The sequence below is a fragment of the Aulostomus chinensis genome, chromosome 7 (genome assembly GCF_037954235.1).
Source record: "Aulostomus chinensis isolate RoL2024-O1b breed Wild chromosome 7, RoL_Achi_v1.0, whole genome shotgun sequence".
Taxonomy (NCBI): Eukaryota; Metazoa; Chordata; class Actinopteri; order Syngnathiformes; family Aulostomidae; genus Aulostomus; species Aulostomus chinensis.
This window is the reverse complement of record NC_141326.1, coordinates 1,272,501-1,291,130: the sequence shown is the minus strand read 5'-3', so window position 1 is coordinate 1,291,130 and position 18,630 is coordinate 1,272,501. Positions and strand designations below refer to the sequence as shown.

The following is an 18,630-nucleotide window of genomic DNA, read 5'->3' as shown; positions in this document are numbered from 1 at the left end:
CATTTGTGCTGGAGTGGAAATGAAGCCTTTCCAGGATCGCCGTGCATCGAGGCCGCTCTGACTGGGAGGAGGTAGAAGACCGATTTCATAAATAAATAACCTACTTTATTATAAAAAAACTTCAGCACTGTCAAACAAGACCGTTTAAATGAAGACTAAAACGAAATGGTCAAATTAACATCGAAACCAAAATGGCTCCAGCCCGCCGCTGGTGCAGCTGCATGACGTCACGTGCCGCCTGTGGACGAGCCGGGAGTCTCACCGAGGCACCGAGCACGTTAAGCTGGACCCCCAGGTTACACCAGGCCTCAACCTGCAGAGCCATGGATTCCTGCATTTAAGGGTGCTCTTGTCATATCGGCCAACACTGGAAGACCGACACGCCGATACCACACACGGTAGCTGGGACAGGCTCAGGCCTGGGGAAAACACTCCAGTGGTTTTGCACTCAGCTGCAGTTTGAAGATGTTCCCTCAAAGATGTGCCAGCATGCATTGTTCTTCAAGAGTGCCGGAGTTCTTCTTTTGACTCAAGCCTGGTTTGTACTCGTGCGGGGGCACACTGAGATGCACTGCAATGACGCCACCGACACCTCAGCTGGTCGCTGGCCTGAGTCTCTTCACGTTCTTTCAACGGTGTCACACAGAAAAGCATTTTCAGAGTCTGAGCCACTAAAAACCTTCAGAGGAGGAAGCAGCGTGGGAATGTGGCGCTACCAAGCCGACCAGCCATCGCCTGTTCCAGCCAGAGACACTGAGGACCACAGACACTGGAGGCCATCATACAGGTTGTGTGATGGACACAGAGATGAGGGTCGCTGGTGTCAAAGGTCAAGGGTCCAGCGGCGGGAACAAGATAAGGAGGCTGCTCATCGCTAATCTGTCCTGCTCTTAACGGCTCTGTGAAGAGCAAACAGAGTTTCCACAGATGAGCCTTGATCCTGCCAGCGGAGGCTGATAACATCCAGGCTGAGCATTCCTGGGCTGTGAGCCTGAACGGGCCACGGCGGCGAGATAAGGCCGCCAGGAGACCCTGGGCTCCGTCGTCTCAACGGCTACGAACACACAGAGTCACAGGTCCAGACACACCTGTGAAATAGGTCATGAAAAGATCGGCACACACTTCCAACATTCGGAACACCTTTCATTTGAGCTCCTGCAGTTGTTAAAGACCTCTGCTGAGCACGAGGACGCCACCCTGTCAGCACCGTCCCACTGGTCTCCACACGACAGACCTCTACGGCCACAACAATTCTTTGAGAAACTGTGTGTCGCACTGTAGCGCCACCATCATGGGGATGTGTAAAACTGCCACTGTTTATGTTCCTGACAAGAACCAAATCCAGCACAGCTTAGATGAGAAGCAGCACTTTATTCTCCATTTTCTACCAGATTTTAGTTGTTGCTCCAATCTGAAGACGGGGGTGTTTGGGATTAACTCATGTTGGAGCCTCCCTCCCTCTCTCTGCCTGGCTGATATTAAACTATTAGGCCGGGAGCAGCCTCCCCCATCCAGAGGTCAGTGCTGGCAGCCTCTCCAACATCTGGATGGCACATTCAGCCAGCAATAATGCCGCCTTTGTTTCCTTGCCATGTTCACTGCTCACTAGCCAGCTTTGAAGAGGCGCAGGCTCCTGGGGGGGGGGGGGGGGGCGCCTCAGGCCAGCCTCTCAACATTTCAGCGGTTTGTCAAACATCATCTGGTGCTGAATGCACTCCTCCACACACAAAGCAGTAGAACTGAAGGAGTTCACGCCAGCCTGCATCCTCCGGCCTTTGCACTCTGGTCTCTGTAGTTCTCTCTGACGTCACCAGTGTACCGGTCAGGTACCCGCTCCACAGGTTGGTGCTCACACACCTGGTGCGTCTCCTTCAGTCCCTGTTCTCATTCTAGTCCCGCACGTGCGGGGAGCTGAAAGAAAGCAACTTTTTAAAGGTCTCAGCGAGTCTGAGCGGCGAACGCCGGATGATGAAGTCTGAGACGAATTCCTCCCACCGAATGTCGCTACTCCCCCAGCAACTGAGGGTTCTGATGGAAATCCGCCCTCGTGAGCTCGGTACCGAGTGGGCCGAGGAAGAGAAATGGCGGTCCGAGGCTGCGGTGGTTCTGCTCGCCTGGAAATGTTTCCGTTATCTTCTACACTCTCCGCGTACTATTACCGCGACTTCTAGCTCCGTGTAGTACTTTTACCTTGGAGGAGGCTTGTACTCGCTGGTTCCTATCCGGAATGAAGTTCACAGTTGGAGGGAATTCCGCAAATGTGCCGCTTTTCCTCTCCAACAAGGTCCCGGATCCTCCGAGCCTTCAGCACGACAACAACCCACAATCACCGCTCCGTCTCCGTCCCAAAGTTTCTTGCCGCCCCCTCCCCCTCTCTCTCCCCTCTCCCTCCCTCCCTCCCTCCCTCCTTTCTCTCCGTGTGTGTGTGTGCGCGCAAGCGTTTGCGTCTCACCAGTGAGCTGCGGAAAGAGCCCCTCTCCTCGTTTCATGACTCCGGCTGGTGAATACATCGCAGTGGAACTGGGACACCGCAAGGCATTGTGGACTGTTTTAAAGCTGCAATACACCGAGGGGAGAGAGAGAGAGAGAGAGAGAGAGAGAGAGAGAGAGAGAGAGAGAGAGAGAGAGAGAGAGATTCTGCTCTCATCCCTCATGACGACAGCAGCGAGACTGTGGTTCACCAAGTGACCCCGCACCTCAAGTTGGGCTCCTATCCAAATATTCCCGCGACCCTGGAGCAACGTCTCAGTCCGTTGGAAGTACTTTTACTGCAGTACTGTAATAATATAAGGGTACTGCCGCAGGCGCTTCCCGTTCCAACTCAGCTTTAATTCCGATAAATTGAAGGAAGGTTGACTGAAGGTTCCCAGTCAGGGGCCACCAGCACAGCTGAGGCCAGTGGGGAACTGGACCCTCCAGCACAGAAGTACACAAACACCCCAGAGCATGTGGACTCTTACTCGGATACTTCATTAAACTCACTATCAACACCGTCCTCCGGAGGTGGGTGTGTCTTCTTGCCTTCCTGTCCGCAGCAACATGTCCAGCAGTCCCTGGCACCGAAACATTATCACGGCGGTCTCCTGAGGGACTCTGGGTGTTTGGCAGATAGAGGACCCCGCCTCCATCCACCTGGTTCCATCTGCTCACTTCAGTCCTCCTCGCGAGGTGATGGACACACAGGTGAAATTCATTTCCTTTACTACAACACGTCCAGAGTTCCCTTAGGATTCTCGTGACAATCAGAGGCAACGACTCCGTCTGCTGTTGGTTGTGATACTAAATTTCCTCTGAAATAATCTTGGAGGACCTTTGCGTGGAGGCCCACACAGCACGAATGTACTCTGAGTGTACATTTGTCACCAGCTTCGGTGTACATGGGTCCAAGAGTTCGTATACTCGAAATAAAGAGTTACATTTGAACCCTTAGTGTGCAACTGTACTCCGTCACTGGTACTTTTGGACACTATTCCAGAGCTTTCCAACACCTGCAGTGTACACCTAGAACTCCCAGAGAGTACAAGATATCCTCTAAGTGTTTTCTGGGAATCTGCAGAGCTTATTATCTAACACTCTGAGAATGAGAATATACTCTCTGGCTGGTTTACACCTAACAGTTTTAAAGTGAATTATCATCACTTCAAGAAGATATAGTCCACACATTATTTTCTTGAAATTATCTGTATTATCTTATAATAAACACATGAACAAATGTACTGACACCCAAATCAGTTTGTACACCAAAGGCGGCCAAAATTACACTGCCATGGTGCAAAATAAACTTGAAAAAAGATTTTTGGTATCATCACTGAGATACAAAAAGAAAATAAAAGTGTAAAAGATTAAACCCATCCATCGTCATCTTCCGCTTATTCCTTTCTATTAAGGGTCGCGGGGGGTGGAGCCTATCCCAGCATCAACGGGCGAGAGGTGGGGTTCACTCTGGACAGGTCACCAGTCCATGACAGGGCCAACACATAGAGACAGACAACCATTGGCTCTCCCAGCCACGCCTACGGTCAATTTAGAGAATCAATCAGCCTCGTCCCCAATTGATGTCTTTGGACTGTGGAGGAAGCTGGAGTACCAGAGAGAACCCAGCAGGAACAGGGAGAACATGGAGACTCACCCAGGAAGATCCCACGCCCGAGCTGGGACTCGAACCCGGAACCTTCTTGCTGTGAGGCCACAGTGCTGACCACTGCACCAGCGTGCAGCCAAAGCTTAAACCATAAAAGTTCAAACATGTCCTACACCAACATACTGGTCACCTCTGTTAAACCCTTATGTTGTCTGCAGATCTTAAACAAGTGTAACTTGTGAATTTTCAACATTTTCAGAATGACCCTGTCTGACATTGAAAGAATGAAAATGTTCTTCAAAACAATGTGTCTCAAAATCCTTCGCCAGAAGAAAATAGTCACATTTAAATTCAATAATCTCTCTTATCTGACTGAATACTGACAAATCCTCCTGGGCGACACTCTGTCCCAAAACAAGTAATCCAAGAAGCCACATAAACGTCACCGTGTAGGTCAACCTGCAGTTCTTCAGCAATTATTTCACCATTTTTCAAGGCATTGGCCTCAACGGTCCTCACTGGACCACAGCGGATGCTTGTGAGTGGTGTAGCTCCCCAGTGGTATTCCACAGCCATCTGATGTTTTTTGGCTAACAACTTTGTCGTATTCTTTAAGTTTTTGATAGTGCTCTCGAAAAACCTGTGTTTGGCTCCAAACATGAAGAATTGGGCCAATTTTTTGGATGCATCTGGGGTATTGAGTTATAAAGTGATGTTTGGGAATCATTTTACGATGTGGATAAATGTCTTTGAAAAGTTCGTGATGCTTCAGACACACCGTCAGTGGTGACAGGAGAAAATGGGATGTTCATGATTTGCAGCAGAAGCAGCAAAAGTCTCCAATGAGCATTTCCTTCCTGTACAACATCTCCAACTATCAAGGGCACGCTCTGGATCAAGCAAAATGTCTGAATTGCATTGAGACCAATTCCATTTCCAGTCTGCTCTTGGTTGATTCTTGTTGGTCTATTTTTCCGCTCAGCAAAGCCATAGTTGTATGAATCTATCCAGTTACAAATATCTGTCTTGGATACGATGTTGTTGTCTGAGAGGTACCACAAAGCAATTTCAGTCCTTGTCAGTATGTCATGCATTATGTCCACTGCATAGTTATCAGAAACATGGAAGTACCGTAGGTCATTTAGTAGACATGTTGGTTTCACTCCAAATGTTGATGGTAGTGCAGGTTCTGCCTTCAAGTCATCGCAACGCTGAGCATGCAGTGTTTTATTGCCGAGTGTTGTTCTTGAATCGTCATCACTGAAAACTGACGTGAGGTTTGTTTATCTACCAGACAGAAGTGACAAAATAGTTTGAGCTGAATGACTCCACATACCAAGAAGTGGATGCAAGCCCAAATTGTCCCCAGTCACCTGTGCAATTGCTCCACAAACAGGTCCGTTAGCGAAAGCAACTCCTGTACACTCAAGGACTTTCAGATCATTTTCAAGGGGCTCCAAGATCGCATTAAATCCGTCATTTTTTTACGTCCTCCATATGAAAAAGTGCCAAAAGATGACTATTCATCAGCGCTGAGTTTACTTTTGGAGAAAGATTTCGTAGAATAAAGTAGATACGAACAATCTTATGGATGCCATGCTTTGATCCAAGTGGATTTGCCGCTTCAAAATCATTATACACTATCTGTATTTGCAGAGCGTTTGGTTCTCCAGAGAAGCGGCGGTGATTTTTAAAATAACTTCTAAAAGTTATAATCTTTATAGAACCCAGTCTTCTCACACGGCCGCAAAATATGATTATAAATCTACCTATTGTTGACTACAAACTTCAGTGTTTCCAGTAGGGGCCTGTACACAAATTTGTCCGTCACAGGGACCTGATCATATGGGCCACTTGTTTGATTCCTTCTTTGGTCATACCTCACTCCTAAAGCCACCTCACAGGGTCTACAAGGCCCAATTTCTCCCTGAAATGTTTTTCCATTTTGTCTCAGTGTTCAGGTTGCTGAATGGATTTTGAAGACTCCCAAAATAAAAATCTAATTTTGTTCAAATGTACAACATCATCATATCAGGAGCTCCTACATATTTTCAACAACAGATTTTATGACATTAGTAGCCACACCACAGCTTTGAAGTGTTGAAATAAGGGATGCACACATTTCTTGGGTATGTTGCCTGGTTTCATTACAGCTTAGAGAATTCAATGGCTGCTCTGAAATTGTTGACTCAATGGACACAACAGCTACTGGAGTTAAAAGGACAGGGTCATTATCACTTTGATCCAGACTTTCAACGCTATGCTTGGAGTGGAGATATTTCCTGAAGCCTGAAAAGTGAAAAATCTGTGACAGCATCCATTCTGGTCACAAACCAATGGAAACTTCTTTCCAGGATAAAAGGCACGTGAATGTTTAACATGGCGTAGCAACTGCTGAATGGGGCCAAAAGTGGGCTTGTAAACAAAACTAGAGTTACAAATGTAACTGCGGTTCTATGAATCCCGAATGACCGCCAGAGGGCAGTGCTTAAAGCACTGAATATTCCCTTCACGTATGCGCATTCCAAGTATGTATGCTAACAATGTCACCTGTGACCCCCCAGGTGACCTGGGAGAGGCAATATCTTCCGGTGTCATTGGGGGTTCTGTTCCTACGGAGTCTTCTCGTGGCAACACAAGGATTCTGAGTGACAGAACGCTCTGGCGGTCATTCAGGATTCATAGAACCGCAGTTACATTTGTAACTCTCATTCTATTTCATCCTTGCTGACCGCCAGAGGGCAGTGGTTAAAGGACTGAATGACCAATACCAGCAGAGTCATGAGGAATCCCAGGTACATACTTCACTGAACGGACTCAGAGGACTCCGGTAGGAGGACCACACCCAGAGGATGGGGAGTGGCTACATTCATCCTGTAGAATCTTGTAAAAGTGGTAGGCGACGCCCATGAAGTTGCAGCACTTATAGCCTCCAGGGGCACTCCCCTCAGGGCAGCCCATGAGGTTGAAACACTCCTGGTGGAATGGCACCTGACATCAGATGGCAGGGGGCGGTTATTCACCTCATACGCGTGTCGTACAACATCCACGATCCAGTGGGAGAGCCGCTGTTTTGAGAGAGCACAACCAATGTTAGGGCCACCATGGCACAGAAAGAGCTGGAGCCTCATGTATCAATACTTGCGTGGATCTCATACTAAAAAACTGCGGTCGAAAGAATCGTGAAATTTGCGTACGCACAAAAAAATCCAGATGTCTCAATCAGTGTTGAATTGAGCGCAGATGTCGGAGGACTGGGCCCGCTCCCGTTACGCCCACCTATAAATACACAAATTCATTTAAATAGGGTCTCCGCTGTCGGCGCTCGCAAAACAATGTCAAAGAAAAAGAGGTTCACTGCAAGGTGCTGGTAGGAGAGGTGGAGGAGAGACAGCAGATTCTGTTGGTCAGCCTGTCCAGTGGTGTCAGGATGAACACTGAACGTTGAGAGTGGATAAGAAGTGAGAGGGTGAACGAGGTGGGTTCAGAGCCACGCCCCCCGCGGAGATGAAAACAGTGGTGGGACCTGTTATTGGCTGAAGTTCCCTTCTCATCAGCAGTGTTGTTGATCGTCATGTTCATACATCTGAACCTCTTCTACTGACGGGAAGAACGAGTCGCTACGTGTTTGAGGTTTGATGACGACGGTAGAAAAGTGTTGGCTCCTCCTTCACTGAACATCAAAGTGATACAAAGCACAGTTTTCCTCTCTACACCTGCGCCAGCATCACTACGTCATCAGCTTGCACCTCTGCTGGCGCTCTGAAAGATTTCCTCTCTGTTTCCAATGCATGTCTGCAGTTCTAACTTCCTGAACAATGCAAGCTAAAGTAGGACTACATTCAACACTGCACAATCACTAAATGAACAACTACAATCATCAACTGGCTTCACTCTAAATTTAATAACAACATGGAAAATGGCACTAACAGGACCTCAAGGTGGAGGTCAAGCTGCGTACAGCTGCCTTCCTGAGGAGTGCCGGCCAGACAGGTGGGGGTCAGGGAGAGGGGCACCTGACGGAATTTGAGCAGCGGGTGGCGGCAGTCACGGGCAGCACCTCTGCGGGGGGATTGTCGCCGCCACCCACGCTGACTCCGAAAGCCTGGAGGGTCAGTGGCAACTCCATTTCTTACACAACATTTCCACCTGCTTTGCCACAGACGTGAAGGCAACAAAGACACAGAATCAGACACTTAAATAAACCAACATGAACCAATAGAAACTGATCCGTCAGCCATGCCGCCGACGTGCAGCACCCCTTCCGGCTCCCGCACCAGCCCGTCCACCAGCTCAGATTCATCTGCCAGGACCAGTGGCATTCGGGCCAGCCCGTCTTCCGGCCCCAGCACCAGCACCAGACCGACAAGCGGCGGACAGTCCTCCGGCCCACACGGATCCAGGGGGAGGGTCCTCACACAGGCAGTCCAGCAGGAGGACATTATTAGGGGAATAACGGGGATCAATGAGCAGCTCGACCGCCTGATAAATGTTCTGGAACGTTTCGTGGACAAAATAAATTAATCTGGCTTCATGAATTGTGTAATCGCTTCTTACCCATTCACACCGTGGAAATGAAATTCACACGTGCGAGGACGGCTGCCCGGCCGGGATCGGCATCCATCCCTCCAGCCTCTGCGCATCGATGATCTGCACATTGATGGAGCGGAAACCCTTACGATGAACGTAAGCGTGTTCCTCATGGGACGGTGCTTTTATGGCAACATGAGTGCAGTCATTAGAGAATTAGACATTAGAGAATCCGGCTATTGCTGCAAATTGTGCTTTAATATTGACCTGTTCAACCGCACCGGAAGGGAATTTAATGTACCTGCGGGAGTGGCGGATGATCAGGTCCACCACACAGGGCATGGCCCGGCCAAGGGTCGACTGACTCACCCCGGAACGATCCGCCATCTCCCGCTGGAAGGCTTTTTCGTGCCAGATGTATGTGCGGTTATTAAATAATGCCAGTTTCCAAACACCACCACAGGGTGTTGCCAACGGACCAAAGTGCAGTTAACGCAAGAATTGGCTTTTCGCCAACTTCTACGGCACCTCCAGAGTTGGCGTGAAACAGCGCAAGAATCAACAAACTTTTCGCGTTGATACATCTGAACGTGAGCGTCGATCCTGGCGTACGCAAGTTTTCCTTGCGTAAACCGCGTTGATACATGAGGCCCCTGTTCTGATCGCCGGATGCTTGTGGTAGCTGCAACATATACTGACAGAACCCACAACGGGCACAATAATTCAGGTCTGTCCCCTCCCACCCCTGGCGGAGGGTCAAACGGTGTAAGCCTCACAGGCTGGTTGAGATGTGAGCTGGACAGCACCTTTGGGAGAAAAGCTGCATTTGGCCACAGTGTGACCCCTGAGCCGTCTGAATTCCATCTCAGGCATGTGGTACTAACGGACAGAGCATGTAACTCACTAACACGCTTTGCTGAGACAATCGCCAGCAGAAAAGCAGTCTTATGTGACACCCACTTGAGCCCTGCCTGCTCCAAGGGCTCAAAGTGGGGTTGGCACAAAGCGTCCAGCACCACAGGCACGTCCCATGCTGGAGCTCGTGGGACTCTTGGGGGGCGTAGCCTATGAGCCCCCCTCAGAAAGAGTGACACCAGTCTATGACTTATCATCGGCATTATCAACCTTGCTGTGTCGACAGGATAGTGCCACTACATATACCTTTAGGGTGGAGGCAGACTGGCCCACATTCAAGGGGGACTGTAGAAACTCAAGAATAATGGGCACGAAGCAATGCACTGGATTCTCACCGCGGCTTGCGCACTATGCTGAGAACAGCTTCAACCCGATGCCATACTGCAGCCAGGTGGATGGCGCTCTGGCATCCAGGATAGTCTGACTGACGCGATCAGTACACCCACTCAGCAGTGGCTCGGGCCCTCCAGCGACCAGACCCACAACTGCAGGCGCTGAGGGTTGGGATGCCAGATCTGCCCTCTCAGTTGAGACAGAAGGTCTTTCCTGCTGGGGAGGCACCACGGTGTGCCGCACCAGAGCCTGTGAAGCAGAGGAAACCATGTCCGTGCTGGCCAGAAGGGGGCCACCAGCAGCATCCTTTGACCCTCCTGAAGTACCCTTTGAAGATCTGACTGAATCAGAGGGAGTGGCGGAAAAGCATACAGCAGACCCTCTGGCCAAGGGTGGGCCAACGCATCCAGACCCAGAGGGTTGGTCGACTCCGTGAGAGAGAACCAGAGGGGACAGTGAGTAGAATCTTTCGAAGCAAAAAGATCGACCCCTGCCCTGCCGAAGAGGTCCCAGATTGTGTGCACCAAATCTGGGTGGAGGCGCCACTCCCCCGGTGGTGGCTTCTGGTGGGAGAGGAGGTCTGCAAGCTGATTCTGCCCTCCTGGTAAAGACATTGCCCGCAGGCTGCTCAGATGGGGGGCTGCCCATGTCAGGAGGTCCTGGGACACCTGCAGCAGCCGTGCAGACTTGGTGCCACCCTGATGGTTGACATGGAAGACGGCCGAGGTGTTGTCTGACCGCACAAACACGTGCTTTCCTCTCAGGTGCATCAGGAAGTGCTTGAGAGCTAACTGCACTGCACGCAGCTCCAGCATGTTGCTGTGTTCTGAGCAGTCCTGCACAGACCACCCTCCCTGCACTGTCCTGTTCTGCCACACTGCGCCCCAACCCATGGGGCAGGCATCTGTGGTAACAACCTCTCTTTGGGACGGGATGGAGCCCATAGGCACGCCTCTGGACAAATAAGCCCTATCCCGCCACCGAGTCAGGGAGAGAAGACATTGCCGTGACACCCTGACCTTCAGGTGTCTGTGCCGCTTGGCATCGAGGTGAAAGCTGTTCAACCACCTCTGTAAAGGGCGCAGCGACAGCAAGCCCAGGGGAACTACAGCCAAGATCAATGTGAGCTTGCCCAAGAGACGTAGAAAAGGATGTAGGGCAGTAACCTGCCCCTGCGGAAGAGGGTAAGAAGCTGGATAATATCGTCCACGTGATGAGGGGAAGGGCGGGCCTTCATGGCCCTTGTGTCCAGTGTCACATCGATGAACGTTATGGTCTTAGAGGGCTCCAGGCAGCTTTTCTCCATGTTTACCTTGAGGCCTAACTGGGCCACATGAGAGAGCAGATGGGCTGTGCCCTGGGCCACCTGAGCACGAGATGGTGCACAGATCAGCCAGTTGTCCAGGTATGGCAATATCTTCAGGCCCTGAGCCTGCAAAGGTGCAAGGACTGCCACACACACCTGGTGAGCACCCTCAGCGAGAGGGAGAGCCCAAATGGAAGCACCCTGAACTGCCAGTGGCGAACGCGGTAGGCAAAGCACAGAAACCACCTGTGGTGATGTGCAATGGGGACATGAACATAGGCATCCTTCAGGTTTATGGATGCGAACCATTCTCCATAGGCAACTGTTCGCAGAAACTCTGTCGTGGTTAACATGTGAAAGGGTTACACCTTCATGTAGTGGTTGAGTCCCTGCTAGTCTAAAATTGGACAAAACCCACGGGTTTCTTTGTGACAAGGAAGTACGTGGAATAAAAAAAACCCTGGGGTGCAACAGAGGGTCCACAGCCTCGATTGCGCCCCTGGCCAGGAGGGTGGCTAACTCCTGGTTCAGTGCTGAGGCTTTTGCCGGGTCCCTGATGATGGTTATCTTGACCCGGCTGGATACAGGGGGCCGGCATCTGAACTGAAGCTTGTACCCCTGGGACAGGATGGAAAGCACCCAAGGGTTGAAGCATGAGTTGCCCAGTAATCGAGCTGCTTGTGGGAAAAGTATCTGATGGCCGGCCCCAGAGCCTCAATACTTAGGGGCCCTGGGGGGGCGGCGGGTAGGGTTCGGGTTTCAGTGGCGGGCAGAGTCTGGGGCTCGAGGACCCAGGTCCCGGGATTGCCTGGTGGGCACCTGAGAAGCACCCCGAAAATCTCCAGTCTGCCTGCTATGCTACCTGATGCATACAGACAAATTTGCAAGAAGAAAAAAGTAACAGAGCCCCCAATGACACCGGAAGATATTGCCTCTCTCAGGTCACCTGGGGGTCACAGGTGACATTGTTAGCATACATACTCGGATTGCGCATGCGCAAAGGGAATATTCAGTGCTGTAAGCACCACCCTCTGGCGGTCAGCAGGGATGAAATAGAACATCGATACATCACAACATCAGTTTAGGAGCTTTGTTCTCAGGTCCTTGACTCTAGCAGTTTCATGAGAGAGCCCGACGTCAATATTGTGGAGGTTGGTCTGCACAAATGTGTACATGGTGTTTAATGCCCGGTCGTACGAGATACCAAACACATAATGTGCCTTATAAAGTTCATCGAAGGCTGACAGGGAAGACTTGGCCTTGGAGGGAAGGAACTCACCATCCGTTACGATTTAGTATTCATGGATGCCGTTTCTCGTCATGCTAACTGCCAGGATGTAGGGCTGCCTCCGCTTATCTGGACCAGAGTGCTCATGAAGACTACAACCTGACAGTAACATAAGAATCAGAAGTACAGCTACATAATACATCCAATTTTTGACCATGTGCATAATAAAAATAATGAACCAGTCAGATATGTGAAATGCAAAATTGCGACATGTATAAATGATTCATTTTTGACAAAAGGCAAAAGCCGTGTGCATGCACATTTTTGAATAATGTTGGGCGGTAATCGGGTTCGGAATTTTAAAAAGTTGTCAATCAAAACATACTAGTTGGGCTCGGGCCCAACTTCTAAGGCCCGATTACAGCTCTACATTGGATGGATTCAAAATGGAAATCAGAACACACTGACCTTATGAAACTTCACTACATGATCCACAGCTTCCCGGATACTGATCTTCACAATTCCCCTCTTTAGGTAGAGGTAGGTAGGTAGACCAGCAGTAGAATTGCTGCCATGTCACCATCCCAACCTGAGAAGAAGAGAGAAGAGAATCTGGTTTCAGAACAAAGTTGTTGTCGTCGTCGTCCTCCTCCTCCTCCTCCTCCGCTTATCCGGTTGATGCGGGTCGTGGCGGCCTCAGCAAGGAAGCCCAGACTGTCCTCTCCCCAGCCACTTCCACCAGCTCTTCAGGGGAATCCAGAGGCGTTCCCAGGCCAGCTGAGAAATTTAATCCCTCCAGCGTGTCCTGGGTCAGCCTCGAGGCCTCCTCACCAGATGCCTGAACCACCTCCACTGACTCCTCTACATGGAGGAGCAGCAGCTCTACTCTGAGTCCCTCCTGAAGGACTGAGCTTCTCACCCTGTCTCTAAGGGAGAGCCCAGCCTCCCTGAGGAGGAATTTCATTTTGGCTGCTTGTATTCAGGATCTCGTTCTTTCAGTCATGACCCAGAGCTCATGACCAAAGGTGAGGGTTGGAACATAGATTGACCGGTAAATTGAGAGCCTCGCCTTTTGGCTAAGCTCCCTCTTTACCACAACAGACTGGTTTAGCACCCGCATCACTGCAGACGCCACCCAAATCCACCTGTCAATCTCCTGCTCCATCCTACCCTCACTCGTGAACAAGACCCTAAGTTACTTAAACTCCTTCACCTGAGGCACGACTCCCCCCTGACCTGGAGTGGGCAGACCACCCTTGTCACCCTTTTGAGCATGATTAGGTACCTAGTGAAAGGAAAATGCATCAAAACATTAATCATATGGCTGCAGTGGTTAGCGCTGTCACCTCACAGCAAGAAGGTTCCAGGTTTGAGTCTCGGCTCGGGCACACGGTCTTTCTCTGTGAGTCTGCATGTTCTCCCTGTGTCTGTGTGGGTTCTCTCTGGGTACTCCGGCTTCCTGCCACAGTCCAAAGACGTGCAATTGGGGACTAGGCTGATTGGATACTCTAAATTGACCGCAGGTATGAATGTGATTGTGAATGGTTGTTTGTCTCGATGTGTTGGCCCTGCGATGGACTGGCGACTAGCCCCCCTGTGACCCTCAATAGGAATAAGCGGAAGAAAATGGATGGATAGAGATAATCATTTACCAACCAAATAGGTTGCACTAACTACAGTCCCGACTTGGCTGTCAGTTTCAAGAATGTTGACTGCCCACTTACTGCCTATACAACAGCACCTGCCTATATTACTCAGAGGAAACAGTAACTTTTAGACTGAAATAATTTGAAGTTGAGGAACATTTAAAAAAACAACAACTTTACTCACGTAGCCCCTTTTGGAATAGTCAAGTCAAGTCAATTTTATTTGTATAGCGCCAAATCACAACAAAAGTTATCTCATGACACTTTACAGGTAGAGCAGGTCTAGTGCCACGCTCCTTCAATGAATTTACACCCAACAATTCTCCATCAGCAGCACATCCTGCAACAGCGGCGACGAAAACCTTCCTTTTAACAGGCAGGAAGGTGGAGCAGACCCAGGCTCAATGGGGACTGCCTTCTGCTTTGACCGGTTGGAGGGAAAGAGAGCAGGAGAGCAGGACAGAGACAAAGACAGAGAATGGAGGAAGACAGATATGCAGAAGGAAAGAGTGGGACAGAGATAAAGAGAGAGAGAAAGGAGGAGAGACTGATGGACAGAGACAAAGACAGAGAATGGAGGAAGACAGAGAGACAGAAGGAAAGAGAGAGGGACAGGGATAAAGAGGGAGAGAAAGGAGGAGAGACTGATGGACAGAGACAAAGACAGAGAATGGAGGAAGACAGATATGCAGAAGGAAAGAGTGGGACAGAGATAAAGAGAGAGAGAAAGGAGGAGAGACTGATGGACAGACAAGGACGTGAGCAAGTGGAGCTACGGGTGGCAGCTTGAGCCTCTTCAGGTCTGCAGCCTCCTCCAGCAGCACCAGGATCTGGGATGAGGGGAGAAGAAGAGGAGTTAGTAACACGTCTGAGTATGATTTATGTATGACAAATATAGGAGGACAGAGAGGAGTAGAGAGAAGCCCAGTGCATCATGGGAGATCCCCCAGCAGCCTAAGCCTATAGCAGCAGATCTAAGGGCCAGCCTAAGCAGCCCAACTACAAGCCTGATCAAAAAGGAAGGTCTGAAGTCTGCTCTTAAAGGCCGAGAGGGTGCCTGCATCCCGGACCGAAACTGGGAGACGGCTCCACAGGAGCGGAGCCTGATAGCTGAAGGCTCTGGCTCCCAGTCTACTTTTAGAAACTCTAGGAACCACCAGTAACCCCGCATCCTGGGAGCGAAGGGTTCGAGCTGAATAATAGGGGACTAGGAGCTCTGTCAAATATGAAGGTGCCTGACTGTTGAGGACTTTGTATGTGATAAGGAGAATTTTTAATTCTATTCTGAATTTGATAGGGAGCCATGCAGAGGCCAGCAGCAGCATTCTGGACCAGCTGGAGAGTCTTAAGGGACCTACTGGTGAAGACTGATAGGAGGGAATTGCAGTCATCCAGTCTGGAAGTGACAAAGGCATGGACTAGTTTTTCTGCATCCTTTTGAGACAGGATGTGTCTGATCCTAGCAATGTTTTGCAAATGAAAGAAAGCAGTCCTAGATATTTGCTTAATGTGGGCATGAAAGGACAAATCCTGATCCAAGAGAACTCCTAGGTTCCTTACGGTGGTGCTGGGGGCCAAGGTAATGTCTTCCAGGGTACCTATCTCATTAGATAGGGTGTCTCTAAGATGTTTGGGCCCAGGACAATGACTTCAGTTTTATCGGAGTTTAATAAAAGGAAATTATGGGTCATCCAAGTTTTTATGTCCTTTAGACAGGCCTCCAGTTTAGTCAGCTGATTTATTTCATGTGGATCATTGATAAGTACAGCTGTGTGTCGTGAGCATAACAGTGAAAATTAATTGAGTGTTTCCTAATAATTTGACCGAGAGGAAGCAGATAAAGGGTGAAGAGGACTGGTCCAAGCACAGAGCCTTGTGGAACACCATAAGTGACTGCAGTGGTTTCCGAGGGTTTATCATTAGTGAGTACAAACTGAGATTGACCTAGTAAATATGACCTGAACCAGTTAAGTGCAGTTCCTTTAATGCCAATGACAGGTTCCAGTCTGTGTAGAAGGATATGGTGGTCAATGGTATCAAAAGCTGCACTAAGATCTAAGAAGGGAATAGGGATCTCTTAGGGAAGGGAACAGTGTCACGATCCCCAATGCATATTGTATCCTCTTGTCCTTTGGTGGAGGATTTCTGTGGGTGGAATGATAGGTTGCACTGACGACAAGAAACTCCATTGCATGTTTTTCATGAATATGTTTGCAATCAAAAACTATGAATATGCCTTTAACTAAATCATGCACCTTGACGCACTTTACTTACCCATATTTTCTAACATATCAGCTACAACAATGTTGACAAGTTCACGGCGTGTTCGGTCCTGCAACTGTCCTTTAGTAGCGTATTCTCCAAGTATTTTGCCCCCTCCAGGTTTTTGACACGCTTGAAAACAAGAACATAAATAAATAGGATCACCCCATCCCAAAAATGGGTCAAAAAGAGATTATTTACATAATGAGAAAAAGGAATGTACAAAAACCACCACCTCTTTGGCTTTGAAGAACTGTCATCAACATGCCGACCCTTTTGCGGGGGTGGGGGGTGGGGGTGGGGTCATTGATGCGTTGTCTTTTGGAAGACACCAGTAAAGCATCACTATCCAATGAGTGCAATGATAGAGACAAGGTGTCTGTGCATGAGGATGCAGGAGAGTCTGAAAGGGAACATACTTTCAAAAACACATTTCACATGGGATTTCATTAACTGACGCAAAGTTTCAAATGAGAAGAGATGAGACATGGTGAGACCTGGTGAGACATGGTGTGACTGCACATGTGTGTCTCTCATTTAAATGGACAAATGGACTACAATCTGTTTTGGTGGTTAACGTTGCAACATTTTAGGATTTTTTTTTAAGAATTTAGACTGGTTCCTTAAATAATCAAAAACTCATTCTGCCTAATTGATCAAATTAAATTCAAACAGGACATTGGTAAGAACCTTAGCATTTTTGTGACTGACCAATGGTCAGATATTTATGGTGTAAAGCTGAAATGTACAATTTGATCAAATGACCACTTACCAGGGCTGCACGGTGGTGCAGTGGTCAGCACTGTGGCCTCACAGCAAGAAGGTTTCGGGTTCAAGTCCCGGCTCGGGCACGGGATCTTTCTGTGTGAGTCTCCATGTTCTCCCTGTGTCTGCGTGGGTTCTCTCTGGTACTCCAGCTTCCTCCACAGTCCAAAGACATCAATTTGGGGACCAGGTTAATCCAGACTCTAAATTGACCGTAGGCGTGGCTGGGAGAGCCAATGGTTGTCTGTCTCTATGTGTTGGCCCTGCCATGGACTGGTGACCTGTCCAGGGTGAACCAGCCATGGATGTCTGAGTGTGTGAGGGTCAGGAGCTGCAAGTGTGGACCATAAGAGGTACCGTCCCAGCATGTTTGCCCTCTTACGCTCATATCTGGAGAACCCGGCTATTGCACTGAACCGCCGAGAGAACCATGATTGCCACACGCACCAGTTCACCTGGTCTGTGACATGGTCCATACTGCTCCATCAGCCTCCTTGCTCACAGGTTCCACTCTCTGAGGTTCCTCTCTCACAGGTTCCTCTCTCTGAGGTTCCACTCTCTGAGGTTCGTCTCTCACAGGTTCCTTCCTTACAGGTTCCACTCTGACAAGTTCCTCTTTTTGAGGTTCCTCTCTCGTGGTTCTCTGCTCTGTCTCTGGTCAGAGGGGTTGAGAGCTGTGGGAGGAATTACTTCGTTTTTACAAACCCATTGGGAACCTTTGAGGAGGTGGAGCCATTGAAACGGAGAAACACAGCTCCTGAGTGAGGAGCTGTTGATGAGAGGAACCAGGATTTATGAGAGTGAAGCTATAATATTTCTGTGGTAAAATTTTTTCTGCTACTCTTCTCACTCATCTGATAGCCTGAGACCAACATTACCTGTTGGAACATCGATCAATTGACCAATGAGTTTTTATTTATGAGGCCTGAAACCTCAAATCGTGTATCAGCTACATGTATCACGCCGAAATGGCGGTTGATTCCATCACGTCAACTCTGACTGTTCTGAACCTCACTGTTCCTGTATGATATATCCATTCATCCATTCATCCATCCATTTTCTACCACTTCAAGGGGGTGGAGCCTACCCCAGCTGACATTGGGTGAGAGGCGGGTCCATCACAGGGCCATCAGGAGCAATTAGGGGTTCAGTACCTTGGACACTGGACATGGTCACCGGGGGAAGTGGGGATAGAACCAGCGACCCTTTGGTTGCTGGACGGCCACTCTGCCTCTGAGCCACACTGCTGTCTGATATATGTATTATATTATTATAGGAACATATATGATAATGTGGCATGTAAAAAAATGGATGGATGAATGAATGAATGAATGAATGGATGAATGGATGGATGATGGATGGATGGATGAATGAATAGATGTATGGATGAATGAATGGATGGATGGGTGATGGATGGATGAATGGATGTATGATGGATAGATGGATGAATGAATGCATGGATGAATGAATGAATGGATGGATGATGGATGGATGGATGGATGAATGAATAGATGTATGGATGAATGAATGGATGGATGGATGATGGATGGATGAATGGATGTAT

General features: G+C 49.1%; 1 protein-coding gene and 1 long non-coding RNA gene across 5 annotated transcripts in view; both read right to left on the bottom strand.

The window, feature by feature from the left end:
* The window catches only part of rassf8a (Ras association domain family member 8a), a 30,303-nt gene extending 17,289 nt beyond the window's left edge, over positions 1-13,014 (bottom strand). The window contains exons 1-2 of one of the 4 annotated variants that reach the window (XM_086208043.1): positions 12,862-13,014; positions 12,445-12,552 (exon numbers count right to left, since the gene is read on the bottom strand). The gene's annotated coding sequence lies outside the window, so the exon portion shown is untranslated. Of the gene's footprint in view, positions 1-2,190; positions 2,356-2,452; positions 2,558-2,982; positions 3,108-12,444; positions 12,553-12,861 lie in introns of those variants that run through there. The other 3 variants (XM_086208044.1, XM_086208042.1, XM_086208041.1) reach the window with 3 other exon arrangements.
* Positions 13,015-14,336: 1,322 nt separating this feature from the next.
* On the bottom strand, positions 14,337-18,080 carry LOC147258136 (uncharacterized). Its single transcript, XR_015116720.1, has 4 exons — positions 17,074-18,080; positions 16,537-16,704; positions 16,314-16,433; positions 14,337-14,869 (listed from the first exon to the last, which is right to left on the bottom strand). It is a non-coding gene; the product is annotated as an uncharacterized LOC147258136 (long non-coding RNA).
* Between the last annotated feature and the right edge of the window lie 550 nt (positions 18,081-18,630).